This window comes from Chaetodon auriga, chromosome 21 (assembly GCF_051107435.1).
Source record: "Chaetodon auriga isolate fChaAug3 chromosome 21, fChaAug3.hap1, whole genome shotgun sequence".
Taxonomy (NCBI): Eukaryota; Metazoa; Chordata; class Actinopteri; order Chaetodontiformes; family Chaetodontidae; genus Chaetodon; species Chaetodon auriga.
In genome coordinates this window covers 20,925,698-20,938,271 of record NC_135094.1, presented here as the reverse complement: position 1 = coordinate 20,938,271, position 12,574 = coordinate 20,925,698, and the positions used below count along the sequence as shown (strand labels likewise).

Here is a 12,574-nt window from a genome sequence, read left to right as displayed (position 1 = left end):
ATTTCCATCTTCTTCTGCACCCTCTCTGTGGTGGAAAGTAACATTTACTCATGTACTGTATTTAAATACAATGTTGAGATGCATTATTTGAGTATCTCTATTTTATGATACTTCATGCCTCAACTCTACTGCATTTTAGAGGCAAATATGCTGGCTTTTATGTTATTTTACCATCATGACAATTTTTTAACAATAAAACGGTGGAATATTATGTCATTATTATGATGAAACGGTGGAATATTATCTCGTTATCACAGTAAAACGGAGCGAAAAAAATTATGTTGTTCCTTTTAGGGCTTCCGTAACCTTGCTCTCACATACTGGTTCCATTGTTTTAGAACTGCATTCCAGTCCTTTTACTTTAGACCATTCATATATTCCTCTGTTATACTGAATTCTATCTATTTTCATTTCATTGTATTTCAGACTTTTCTACAAAGCAAGACAAGGTAAAACAACTACTTTCATGTTGTCCTCATAGGCATCCCAACATAAATAAACAAATGAATACAGAAAAAAGAAAATCAGACGGTGGAAATATTTGTTATTATTTTCTGTGTTTTGATTAATGCTATTGGAGCTAGTGCTGATACACTGTCATTACATCCAGTTCCCCCAACCAAAATATACATAAGGTTAACTTATTCCAATATTAAATCTATTTATTGAGTTTATGAACTCATTACATGCTGTTAAAGAGAAAATAACTCTTATATTGTGCACACATGCAGACAGGATCAATGCCAATGTCCTTGACAGCCCATACAGTCCATACTGTTGAGGGAATAGATCACATGAACCCCAGTCACATCAGTACAAGTATGTTCTAAATACCATATTTTATGTGAGCACGTGCTTATGTTTTTACACATTCATGCTCAGCCCCCTTGCACACCCACACACATACCAACTAAAATCAGTCGTTCACCCACACATGGCTAACCCAGGCACAGCATTCATGTCACAAAAGGAAGACAGGAGATCAGGTTGTAGTTCTCTCAAGCTACAACTGTGAGGAATTTTGCAATTGCTATAATTAAAAATACACCATTAAATAAAATAATGAAGGTATATTTGGGAACAGCTCCTAAAAGACCAATACAATTAATGTTCATAATAGTAACATTTGCCACTGTCACACACTTTGCTGAACCAACCATCTACCTTAAACTCTGTCATAAGAAGTTTTGTGGTGGCATAAAAATGACTCACTGCAGTATGTCTGCTTTTGATCCTGAAAAGAGCCATAATTCAAAGGCAGCTAAAGGTCCTTGTCAGGAACACGTGAACATGCATTTGAACAAACAACCAGTGCTGTCAGCCTCTGACATGTTCTTGTATGGGTGCTTGTACTTTAGTGATTTGATATTGCAAGCTCTTTAAGGGCTCTTTTTTGTTTTTTCTTTTTTTACAAAGACACAAATAGTTTATAATTAATGTATAGCATTCTATTTGCAATATGCAGATGTTGTACCTGAAGAAAGCTTCACAGTTTGAACTTAAAATCCAAATGTCTAGTCATTTTCCCACAAATATATACATGAAACCTGCAAAACGAGCTCACCTAACTGTCACACTTGCTCTGCTCATCTGAAACACTGGCTATCAAAGAGAAATCTAGAATCTATTTCGTTAAAAATGGATAATCACAACTGTCATTACATAACTGTCAATTATTTCCACAATATTTCCCACATGCACAGCATGCACAGGTTTACAACAAGATGTAAAATCAACAGTTACTTGGTCATATTGATTGTGTGAGTGTGATTCCCCACGTGTAGTTAGTTTCAGTTACACCACGCTCAAACAGTATGTATAGATGCGGTTTATGTAACAATGTTGAATAAATCAGATCTGCAGCCTAGAAAGGAAACAGATAGTGGGAGAGGGATGGGAACTGCAGGAATGCTGAGATTGCAAAGAAACAACAACAGCTGATAACTGCTGGCTGTTTATGTTACAGAGCAGGACTTAAACCATTGAACTCATCAACCACCTGGAATTCATAACCACATCAAACAAGATTCTTGCTGTTCATTCAGATAAATGAACTTGACCTGTGTGTATGTTTAACTGACACAAACCATAGTGGTTGAGTGAATTATGACTCTTGTTGGTCAGAAACATAGTATGGTGTTGCTTTGTCTGGAGATGGCGAGGATAGATGGTGAAGGCAAAAACTGTGTGGCTTTGACTCAGGAAACTGCTTTTAGTTTCATGTTTCCCTCCAATGGTTTCACCGGTGCAGTATTAACCACAATAAAAGAAATGTAGAGATTACGAATATGTATTGTCGGTAGCTACAGTGTGATATTACTTATGTCACTGAATTCCACTGTCATCCTAAAACTATCAAAAACAGGTGAATAGGTGAGTGATGTAATTCTGCTTGTGTATGTAAGTTCTGGGCTGAACAGTGAGATAATTAAAGTGTAGCACATGTGTGGGGGAAACAGTTCCAGGATTAAATAAAGGTTGAAATTTGAGTGACAGGCAAAAGAAGGAAGGAGAAGAGACTAGTGAAGGTCATGCTGCTGGCTAGCTTGTCCACCTGTTGACTCTATGGAGGCCTGATCCTGCACTGCTGAAAATAGAGATGTTGCCTGGCTCCCAGCCTGACAGTGTGTGCATGAGAGACTCTGCATGTGCGCTAACAGCATTATGCTGCCCCTGAAGGAGAGCTGAAAAGAAAAAAAATCCTCATTGCCTGTCAGTCATGTTGGATATAGATGTGGTCACACATGCACACCTTAAATAAATGATGCCAGGTGTGAAGTTCAGTCAAACACAACTGGATTTAGATACAATCTGGATGTGTTTGGTGGTGTGATCTCAGCCAAAGCCAACTAAGTGGCAATTAAGGTGTTGTCTGGGAAGCACAGTCAGGACTAATGCAATGTCTGTGTTGAGCAGGAGTATCAGTGAGAAATGGGTCAATAATAAATGCCCTGGGCACAGGCTAACAGTGTTCAGCAGGTAACTCTTTGAAAATATTATGTTACTTTAAAATATCACTGTCTGTCTGAAGTAATATGTTACTGATTACACTTCTTTTGCATTGCTTTCACCAAAATAACCACAGAAGTACAACTAGTATTATATATTATGCTTATATTACGGTTTGTAATAATAATGCTGCTGCTACTATAGGCTCAGCATAAACTAGTCACTATTGCAAAGTTAGCTTACCTTACAATTGGTTTTGACAGGGGTTTTGCTGGCAAGCTTAATCAAAGTTGTTTTCCCTACTTGTGCATCTCATGTTACAGATACGTTCTCACTTTAATCTATGCAGCTGTCTCCACTGGCTAGGTGCATGCTCACACATCAGCTGTGTCCCATGAGTGTAACCATGACTTGAAGGGTTATGCTTCAAGTCTATTGCTTTCAACAATACACGTTTAAATACAAAGATGATGTCCCATAAAAGGGCACTGAATAAAAAAAAATCTACATTATGTCCAGTCTGGACAGAAGAGACTGCCACACACACACACACACACACACACACTCTTTTGCACCAAGTTTGCTGAATGAGGTATAGCAACGGCTCGCATTTTCCCGTTATGTAATGTGTGTGTTCAGAACATGGTGGTTCATGTTGATAATTGACATTTTTGTGCTAGTTTATAGTTTTAACTAGGGTTGAGCCGGATACTCGTTTCAGACGAGTATCCGGTACGGATAAAGCATTTTTGACGAGTACGAGCATGATACGAGTAAAACTCGTCAATATCCGTGCTCGAGCTGAAGAAAAATCTTCATTGGGTAACTGACTGTCATTTGACAAGACAGCGCTGAAAACGGCTCGTGTCGCGTCGGTCACTGCCTCCACTCCGGTCGGGGTTTTTGTTTTTTGTTTTTTTTTACCGTCTGCTTGCTCTTAGTTTGGCTGGTGATATAAAGTCAGTTGGAAAACTTTGCTCTTACTGAACGCAGTGCTTTTGAGAAGAATACAGTGAACAAGGCTGACATATTATTTCCCTGTTTGCCATCACTGGATGTTTGCATGAATCACCAAGTTCACACAGATCATTAAAAAATGGTCTTACAGACCACTTACACACATACGCACATATAGCTAAACACACAAAGTAGCCTATATTAATAATTTTTATTGTATATCAATTTCAGATTTAAAATAATGTACAGATTTAAGCCCCACCCATTCCCAATTTACTGCCACGCCCACTTCCAATTTAGGCCCCGCCCATTCAGAGTACAGATACGGATACAGATAATTTAGATGGTTGAACAGATACAGATACAGATAGTGGTGTACTCGCTCATCCCTAGTTTTAATTATTAATGAGGTGGCTGGTACATTTCTTGAATTGAATAACAGAGTTTATGAATACTTGTCTCTTCTACTGAATATCATCAAAGGGGTTGACATCATCTGTAATGTGTTATGTGATAAATTAATTGTAGTGATGTTACTGCAATCTCCTTAGTATTGTGTTATATTACTTCGTTACTGGGAAAACGTAATGTGTTACCTGCAATATGTGGATGCCATTAAAGCACTGGTAGTTAAAGTAATTACAGTGTTCTAGTTAGCCAAAAGTACAGTCACTGGCATGTATAACCTCACTGAGCATTTTCCAAAGCTTTTCAGCTTGCAGACTTCCCCTTCTCACCACTCCCCTTGTGAAGCTACCTCTCATTACATTAAAAAAAAAAAGTAGATAGAGCTGATATAATGTTTTGGTGGAGGGGATTTAATCACATTTAGAGCTTTGACATAACAGCAAATGGGAAAAAAAACAGAATTTATGACAAAATATAGTATTCAGAATGGCTGAATGTGGGTTAAACTACATTAAACTGTGCAGTGCTGCTCTGAATTGCCACATTCAAAAAGCCTGCCATCGTTGTCTCCTCTTGATTGCATCCCACTGCTTCCCCTGATGTCTCTCCAAGATCTCTCTGCATGGTTTTATCGTCTCAACTTGGTGAATGGAACAAATTTTTACTTTAGGACAGTGTCTCCTCAAAAATCTCTATGGAGTTGCACTCAGTTTTACACAAAAAAGATTCAAGGAGTTGTGTGAAGAAGGAAAATGAAAGTGTGAGCATGAAGATCAAACCCAGCTTACTTCCATGACTCAACACATCTAGTATGTCAATCAAGTATGTTTTTAACCGTGCAGTCTTTTTCACCTGATCATAGCGAGCCCTTGCTGCAGTTAGCTCAAACAGACTCGTTACTTCCTCCGCTGGAGAGTGGTTGGAAATTATCTCAACAACAAACTTACATATGAGCCAAATAATTGTGAAATTTATGCTTTATTGAAAGTGTTTTCAAACAGTATTGTTGCATGTTGTATAGAGTGTGGATTACAGTACCACGCTGAGTGATATATCACTTAACTGCACTGAATACTGTGAATGTCTCATGAACATAAGAATGCCTTTTCATCTGTACAAGCTACTTTCCATTTCTGTGCCTGTCATCAAACTCTCTCTGGTTCAGAGAATACTGCCTAGCTTCTGAATATAATTATTATTGTTGTTGTTGTTATTATTATATATTTCTTGATGACACTTCCAACAGAGAAACAGTATAAGTATAATCTAAACAGGTGGGTGTGTCCTACTTAAGACAAAAATTGTTGATAATCCTCTCACAGTCACTAGTGCTCAGAATCAGATTGAAACACTGTCTGTGACCTCATATTTTCAACCACTAAGAGTCATGTTAAGATTTTTTTTCTCTACAAAGAAACCTCAATAAAGAGGTAGCTACAGATGTCAACATCATCTCTTCATTCCTTGTGATGGGTTACCTATGGTTAGTTTGAATGAAACCTCCCCCCGCCCATGTGCTTTGGAGAAACGCTGAGATTGACTTTTTCAGATGTCTTGTATTGGTGCCATTCAAGTTCAAATATCAATCTCACTCACAACCATGAACCAAAGAAAAGCAGGGAAGTGCTGAAGAGTTCTAATAAACAGCTTCCTCTTAAGATGACTGTTGATTACATATCTTAATTCTGTGGAAATAATGGAACACATGGTAGAGCCTGAGAGTGGGGATTCATTGATTGTCTCATTTAAAGGTTCCTCATTCATAGCACTCCTGTAATATTTTCTTCTGGTTATAGATATTTGGTAAAATCCTTTAAGGGCTTTCTGCTGCTGCTCTGTCCATGATCCATGCCAGACGCCAGTCCCAGTGACATGACCCAGTATCTGTGTCTGGCCATTTAGCCAAAGTCCTCATGACTTCTAATTCCTGCTCCTCCTTCCTTAATCTGATCTATAATGGATTAACAGCACACAGGCTAACAGCAGCTTCCTTCACCAGTCTACAGTATGGTCTCCTAAACACCAGGTAATACTAATCTCTGATCAACATTCAGGTGTGGTTATCGACTTCAGATGAGTAAGATGAAGGTTGTTGTGCCATCCCAGGGGAAATCGTAACAGTATTACCACATCTAACTTGTCCTCTCCCAACCAAATAACAACAAGTTTTGGAATTTTTTTGGAAATACGCACGTTCACTTTCTTTCCAACAAGATATATCAGCTAATTAAGATATATGGCTTTTATTGTTATTGTATTGACAACATGTCGGTAAACAGTTGCCTATTTACACATTGAGCAGACACAGAGCAACATTATCATTCATTTGGAGATTTGTTTGTTACTACCTGCTGAATGTAAGTTCAATATTCACTCTAGTTTTAGCTCTGGTTTGGTCTTAACACTAAATCCTGGGAAAATAATCTGGCTGTCAGAACAGGGTTAGCCTAGCTTAGCATAAAGAATGGAGGCAAGACCAAACAGCTAGCCTGGCTCTGTCCAAAGTTGCCTCAAGAAATAGGTCCAGCACTGACCTCACCCTCAGGCCAGAAGATGCCATTTTTACATGTCATATTGTGCACAGATTAAACAGAAAGCTGCGCTGTGCTGTGCTCATTAGTGAGCTCTAGAGATGTTGATAGGAGTATTTTTTTTAACTCTGCTCAGAGGCCAGACATGAGATCAATATCCATCTTAACATCTCATTTACAGGAAGAGAGCAAATGACCATATTTCTAAAAATGTTGAGCTATTCTTTTAACTAGAAAGAAATCCTGGGTTATGTTACTAAATCTCCAAATCAAAGACAAATCTGTTTCTGTGCATCAACATGTTTATGCTGGATGTACTTTATATGAAGATAACAGCAGGGTAATTTCAGGTGCTGATAAGTGTGAAAGTGAGCTCTCTACTTCATTAACGTCTTCCCTCGCCTGCACTGCCGAAATGTTGATCTGACTGGGATGAGTGGGAAGGAAAGGGCGCAGGTTAACTGGTTTTCTGCAGGCAGCCCAGAACAACATCATGCATGTGGGAGTAAGTGTGTGTGTGTGTGTGTGTGTGTGTGTGTGTGTGTGTGTGTGTGTGCGTATGTGTGTGTTTACATACATTAATTACACCCGAATACATGCATTTTTGCAGCATTAAAGATGTTAATTTTTGTGTTTTGCATGTGTTTTCTGAAGAGTATGAAAGTATGACGAGATATAATGAAGTGACTTCATAGGCTTCTCAACTACCGTTTGAGTGTGTCCATCTGTGAGTAAAAGTACATGTTAGTTAAAGCTAGACCCCTGCTGAGCGTCTGCAAGCAGCCGACAGCTTAAAGGAATTAAAAGATTATGGAATCAAAAGACCCTCGTTGCTCATTTGAGCTCCTGTAACAACAACTTACCTCTGGGTGACTGACTTATGGTCGAAACTATGTGCAGAGAGTAGTTGACAACACAGTGGTAATATCTGTATATGGTAATCTCTCTGATCTGGCAAGAGTATCTACCCCTTGAAAGCCCTCTCCTTCAAATGGATGCTCCACAGTGATATGACAGAGGCAAATGCAAACAGTATCAGTGATAGAGAGGTCTACTCACCGTGTGTGTGTCGTGTGTGTATCCTCAATCAGGTGATAGCAGAGTGTGAGTGGAAGGTAGAGCTCACTCTTGCAGCGTATCCAACATTACTGAGCCTGAGGTTGTGTCAGGAGATTGTGTAGGCTGAGAGAGATTCAGGCTGACTGGGAAGACTCCCTCCCTCCCTCCCTCTCTCACTCTCTCTCTCTCTCTCTCTCTCTCTGTCTTTCACTCTCCCTCTCTCACTCTCTCTGTCTTTATCTGTTCCCTGTGTGTCTGTCACAGAGCCCAACCATGTGCCTGAAATACCTCTGCCAAACAATTGCTCCACAAATGTGCACACGCACATACACACACATATACTTCTATACTTGTGAGGACCCACATAATGCATTCCCTAGCCTCTTACCCCAACTTTAACCATCACAACTAAATGTCAAACCATAACCTACAGTAAATCTAGTTTTACCTTAACCCTTAAAACCAATTTTGACTTCAAACAGCCCTTTATCACAACAGGCCAAAATGTTCTCGCTTTCAAAAAAATCTCCCCATTCTGATGATTGAAAACTTCACACATATATATAGGTATATGTATGTATACAGCAACAGAAAGCTAGAAAGATCTGATTTGTCATATTTTTCATAGAGATACTTATTTACTTATTTATGACCTTAAAGGATTAAAGGAAAGACTCTATCTTTTTGTGATTGTCCACAAGTCCCATGAAGAGACCAAGGCAGCTGCCAGATTCACATCATCAGACAACTCAAGATGACTTTGTGGGTTAATAATATTGTGACAACACAACACTATATCCATAAAAGATTGAGTTAAGTGACCTTGAATAACATAATTTGTCTGGTGTGAAACATCCTTTTGTTTGGTTTTCTGGCACTTCTATAGTGGCAAGTGGGATATATAGTAAAAACAGAGAATCCCCATCATATTTACGACATGAATGTCGACAGGAAGGCTTTTTACAAGCTGGAAACTTCATACAGTATTATGTTACAATAGCGCTGATGTAAAAGATTGCTAGGTGCCTGAAATCACTCCCTTGTTAATTCATTCTGTACTTAATAAACTCAACAGTTCACTCTATAGTGAGCAGTAAATTGACATTTCCGACACTTATAAATCTTCTTTGTGTTGTGTCATCACAGACAGTGTCAGCTTTTGCATCTATAAAATGTGTTATAAATCATGTGCATTCATAACATAGACAGAACAGAGACCCCTTCAAATAACCATTGCTCCACAGTCATACTAGTAGTCAAAAACATGATACATTTAAAATTCATATGTGTTCATACGTAGGGTACTATAGCATGTCTCTACTTTTAACTTGTGTTTGGAAAAAGCTGTGTCTTTAGGATTTTTTAGACTACAAGTGTGCACTTTAGTCTGCAACACAGGGGGAAATCTCTATCTGAAAATTTCTCTCTCTCTCTCTCTCTCTGTGTGTGTGTGTGTGTGTGTGTGTGTGTGTGTGTGTATGTTCAGCTGTCCATGCCTATGATGGACATGCACAGCCATCAGTGGTGACATGCAATTAGTGTACCACTCCTCTCCATCTCTCCATATTTAGCTTCAAAGAGTGTTAGCACTGAAGTGTGTACCAGCATATTTCTGTATGTTTGCATGACATTCTCTGTGTGACTCAACTCCAGTTATCCTGGGCCAACAATACAGTTGAAATACTCCTGCTTCAACACTATAAGGCACACTCGCTGTGAGCATTCAGGTTGTCTGACAGCTATATGTTTTAATGCAGAAGTCATCAGTCATTTTGATTCAACTTCCATGTTAGAAAATGTAAAATGCTTCATTCTTGAGTCCCCTTTGAAATACTGCTCTACCTAAAAGCTTTAATTGGAGAGGCTGCTGTTGCTGTAGCAACATTACCCGCTCCAAATTTGTACATAGTGGGTAGACAGACCAGAGAGAAGGAACGCCTGCTTCAGATCTGCTTTTCAAGCACTGTGTCTTCATAGTGGCATAATGATGGTATATGTTTAATGTTATTTACTGTCCCTGTTAACATCCCTGGATTCAAGTTTGTCCATTTAGGGTTTATCTGGCACAAGGTTGATTTCATAATTTGTATAATTAACTAAGATGGGATCCCACGAATGTTGTAATAGCTTTTTCATCAGAGAGCATTTATTCATTGAGTTGCAGGACACTAAGGACCCTTTGTTGCATACTGGACAGAATTAAATAAGGTAAGTTGAGTTTGAAAACCCGAAAAAGTGCTAATAATGTGTTCAGGGTGACTCTAAAAAGCAAATCTTTCTCATTCATTTGAATGTCATATCTAAGGAGGCGTGCCAATTTAGAGGGCTCAGGGAAAAAAACTCATGACCCAATATGTTATGTTGGCCAATCAAATTTGTGCAAGTTCACGTTCCCCATAGATTACTTAGTGTGAATGAAGTATATCTACTGCTTACCTTTCTTTTGTTATAAAGAAAACATAAAACAATTTACAGCAGTGATAACTTTCCAGAGTTGTGACTTTCTATCTTATTACAAACCTCTGTGCAGTGTTTGGTGTTTTGGCGCTCAATCTCATGGATCAGTTACTCAAACTGGATGACCTAGATCGTCATTCATACATCCATCATCTCAGCAGTAACAAAGAACCCACCAACGCAGCTCATTGTATTGTGTTTGTTCAGTCTAAGCATCTGCTTATGTCACAATCAGACTGCCCAATATTTAGGTTTTTTGAGATTGTCCTTTCATGAGATTTGGAGATCATAGAGTCTTAAATTCATGCTGTGATTTGGCCAAGAACATGTTGATTATATGATGCGATGAGTGTTGCACAGAGGTGATGGGTGAGGTGCCACTGGACTGACTCACTGTTTCAATAATCATGGAATCAGAGATTCTGAATGAAAGTGAAGCTGGAACCATTTATGTGGTGAAAGTGGGCTCTGTCATTTTGTGAGAAGGTGTGTGTGTGTGTGTGTGTGTGTGGGTGTGGTTCATCCAGTCATATTCATGCTGGTTTCCAGCACATATATAATAACCTCGCTTATCAATTATCACTAATATTACTCTGCTGATTAATCCCATGTTTGTTGCTGCAGTTCCCTCCATCATCCCAACCTTCTCCCAGTGTGGTCTTTTATATTGTTGATTCAACTAAGATTTCGTGTTTATATTTGTGTTTACATAAGTAAGTAGTGCTCCACACTGGTATAGCAGCCACCCTCTCCTCTGAAGGACTTTGCTTTCAGGACAATTTTTAGAGAATCTGTATCTGAACCTTGTAGCAGATCAAGTCATTTGGCTGTGATATTCACTCACATGACTTCCTACCACAGCTATACAGATGACAAGCGACTGAAACACAGGTGCCAGCAGAAATCTGTTTGTCTAGCTGTAATCTCTCAGTTGACATCTGCACACTTCCTGAGCTGCTTTCCTTCCAGGCAAGACATTTTCCATCCATGTCCCTTACCAATGAGGACTTAGTGGTGTCCCCAGCTGGATGACCAGCTGTCCTTTGCTGCCAACAATGGATACATCCATTCCTCACCCAGAAGGTGGCACAGTTTCTGGTTCTGGCTCTTGTTATATTGTGCCTAGACTACTGCAAGCCAGTCCTGGCTGCTGTGCACTGCAAGTGCCATCCAAACCCTACAGCTTTTCCAGACTGCTGCAGTCCAGCTCGTCTTCAGCATACCCGTTTCCCACATTACACTGTTTCTCCACACCCTGCACTAGCTACCAGTGGCTACTTGAATCCAATTGAAGATACTTGTGTAGTGTGCTGTGAAGGCCCATCCTACCACCAGGACATGGTCAAACCATATGCCACAGCCCATCAACTACTCTCTGCTACAGCCAATTGGCTTGATGCTTAACAAAATCATGCCTATTTGCTGTCTCCACCATTGTGGAAATGGCAGAGAGAGCTCCCCATTGATAACAGGACAGCAGAAAATGATAGAATAATCTTCCATTTCAGACAGAAAACTACCTTTTTCAGGCTGCACATTGGCCTATAACCCTTTTTTTCCCCTCTCTTCTCTCTCATATTCTCTTGTTCTAAATGTAACGCTTAAAGCAATTCAACATATTAGATGAAATTTGATGTATTTGTGTCGCTTTGGATGAAAATAATGTTTGTCATAATCAACACAACCCAATCTAAAGATATCATATACATAGTGATATAAAGGGCTAAGATCCTGCTGCACTCATTCATAGCAGTTTTCATCATTTCATCATTATATTCATTCTCATCTTCAATACACCAGTACTACTCTAGTGCCGTTAGGCTGGCACTCCCGTCTCCATGGCAACCACTGAAGTGAAGCATTTTAGCTGCTCCAGTCTAAAGATAGAGCCCTTATAAACACACCAGTTGGGCAGCAGAACCACAGTGATCATTTTCAACAAAGACAGATGAAGAGTGGCTATGGCAGAAAATGGATGACACTGAATGTTAAGTGGCACACACTGGGAATCAGCCTGAAAGACAAAAAGCTGATTTTTCTCACTCCTATATGATCACGATGGGTTGTAAAGCAGATGGGAGAGTTGTTATCTCTGGCAGATTCCCCATTCAACGTGCCTAATATTTTTTTACATGATGATTTAAAAAAAGAAAGACATCCTTTATTAGTCACACTACATGCACATGCACACACACGCCCTGCTTTGGTGAAAT

General features: G+C 39.3%; 1 protein-coding gene across 2 annotated transcripts in view; it reads right to left on the bottom strand.

Annotated features, from left to right (window-relative positions):
- palmdb (palmdelphin b) overlaps window positions 1–8,058 on the bottom strand; it is a 58,446-nt gene extending 50,388 nt beyond the window's left edge. The window contains exon 1 of one of the 2 annotated variants that reach the window (XM_076721506.1): window positions 7,905–8,058. The gene's annotated coding sequence lies outside the window, so the exon portion shown is untranslated. The remainder of the gene's footprint in view (window positions 1–7,904) is intronic. The other variant, XM_076721507.1, reaches the window with a different exon arrangement.
- Between the last annotated feature and the right edge of the window lie 4,516 nt (window positions 8,059–12,574).